Source organism: Engraulis encrasicolus, chromosome 13 (genome assembly GCF_034702125.1).
Source record: "Engraulis encrasicolus isolate BLACKSEA-1 chromosome 13, IST_EnEncr_1.0, whole genome shotgun sequence".
Lineage (NCBI taxonomy): Eukaryota > Metazoa > Chordata > Actinopteri > Clupeiformes > Engraulidae > Engraulis > Engraulis encrasicolus.
In genome coordinates, this window is record NC_085869.1 from 10,590,150 (window position 1) to 10,592,649 (window position 2,500).

At 43.0% G+C, this 2,500-nt stretch overlaps 1 protein-coding gene across 1 annotated transcript in view; it reads left to right on the forward strand.

Moving 5' to 3' along the window:
• klf12b (Kruppel like factor 12b) overlaps positions 1 to 2,500 on the forward strand; it is a 71,282-nt gene that overhangs the window by 40,608 nt on the left and 28,174 nt on the right. The gene's annotated exons all lie outside the window — the stretch shown is intronic.

The window sequence follows — 2,500 nt, forward strand, 5'->3', positions numbered from 1 at the left end:
CCTGACTGAGCATTATATAATTTTGATGATGTCATGTAGATGTCAGCTGCATATTGTGTCTCGTATCATATTTAGATGTTTGAAAATTTGTGAATATACCCAATACACAAACAAATGGTCCATAAGCTCACCTACACACTGTTGTGTTGAGAGTGATGTAGGCCTACTGTTTATATTTTGCTTCAGTTTAATGCCCTGTACTGTAAGGTGCAGTTATGTAATGTACAGTATTGAATTTTGGGGTCTTGTGAATATGTACATTCTGTGAGTCTGAATAGACTGTCACAAAAAGAAAAGCCGCTGTGTTTTGTATAAAGTAGACAAGTGTTTTCACATTGATCTCATTTCTTTTCTCATTTGGTGCTAATGTGTGTCTTTTGACATGAAAATGAGGCTTTGACAAAAGATTGTTGCGTTTTTATGGCTATGTTAAGGTTTTGATAGCAGAGTTTCATGGTGGCATATATGTGAAGGGTTTATCTTCAAGTGTTGAGAGTAATTGGCTTGTGTGTAGAGTTTTGACTCTATGAGCGAATTTTTGCAGATTGTGTGCAAACAGTAGGCAAAAACTGTAAGCATTTGTATCTAAATCACTGTGTTATACACCATGCACGCTTTGCTGTGTTCCTTTGGATAAAGGTGTCTTTCGAAATGTAATGGGGCAGCCGTGGCGTTGTGGTTAGAGAGTTGGTCTTTCAATGTAGGGGTTGTGGGTTCGAATCCACCCTGACCTCTCCCTACACCTCTGTCCATGGCTGAAGTGCCCTTGAGCAAGGCACCTAACCCCACATTGCTCCAGGGACTGTAACCAATACCCTGAAAAATAATAGTTGTAAGTCGCTTTGAATAAATGAAAGCATCAGCTAAGTGCAATGTAATGTACTGTAATACAGTAGTTCCCAACCTATGGGTCGGGACCCACCTTATGGGGCGCCAAAGATCCACAGGGGGTCGCGGAGCCCTCTTGATTTTAAGGGGCTTCATTTTAAATATATATAGCCCATGTTGAATAAAAGACAAAGCATTTAACTAATAAATGCATAGAAGCAACAAATTGCAAGTGCTACATTAAACATTTATTCTATATTTGACCAAAGACGAATTGAGGAATAAAATAACTAAAATTAGTTTTCGCAGGAAACAGAGGGCATCTTGTGACTCCGTCTCGTGCGGGCGCTCGCATGGCTGGGTCACCAAAGCTTACAATAGTAAATACATGGGTCCCTGAAGAAAAAGGTTGGGAACCACTGCTGTAATGTAATGATCCTCTTTACCCCCCACACTACAATTTATATGTCTTGTGTGACTAGACGTACTCTAGGTACGGAAGAACATACAATAGAACAGAATATTCCGAATTGTAAATTCTACAGTGTGAATTCAACTCTTAGGTAGTCACATTCAACACTTTCCTAATTGATCCCACTCTCTTGGTGTGCAATTAACATTGTAGGCTATAGGCTACCAATGTGTGTTGAACTACGCTGTAATGGTGCAGTGGTACCTTACTTACATGCAATAGAACAGAATGCCCCACACTAAACAGAATGTTCCACACTCACTTTACAGTGAATTCAACGCTTAGATTTACAGTTCATTAACACAGTCTAGTTGGTCCTACACGTTGTGTTGAATGAACACAGCAATGATGTGTTTCTCTACCACAAAGGCGTCTACAGAGATATCAAAGTCCTTTAACACACTAGAATGCCACTGAAACATTGAAATAGTCACAGAAATAACTTTACAAACATAGTACTACACCACTTTGACAATGCACAGGGCTTTTAGTAATACATTACGACTTGGTCATTGGCATTCTGGTAACAACTAATGTATAACAGGGGTTGTGTCTTACTTAAGGGTCTTACACACCAGGGCGGTAAAGCGTCGCGGAACGGCCGCATTTTTTACCGGCGTCGGTGAAAATACATTGAAACATATCTGTCCTTACACACCAACCGGCGGTAGTCGGGCGTCAGCGGCGCGGGAGCCGGCTCCGCGCCGCGCTGCATTTGGGAAATAGAACTCCAGCGTATTTTTCACGCCGGCGACCGGCGGTGTCTCGTTGAAATGAATGGCAAAGTAGCACGCTAGCTTTGGCTGTGGGGGGGTTTTGAACAGGACTTGTCGCGCACGCCGACGCTGTCAGTGTGCAAGGCAAAGAAAAACACACCGGCCAAAACTAAGCCGTGTTCATCCCGCGACCGTTCCGTTCCTCTCTGGTATGTTTTGCCCCTTAAGGGGTTAAATTCTATGAGCATTCACCTACCTGCATTTCAAACAAAACGATTGGCTCCTTCTTTATTTTCAAGCTGCACTTCAGATAGTAAAACACAGCCGCGCGCGGTAGCAACACTTTGGCACATGCAGCGACTCACCTCTCCTAAAAGCACTTTGAGTGCCCTCTCCTCAGTAGCGTTCCCGTGACATTAGTGTGTCAGGCTACGCCAGTGTTTCTCAAAGTGTGGTCCGGGGACCACTAGTGGTCCGCGACAGA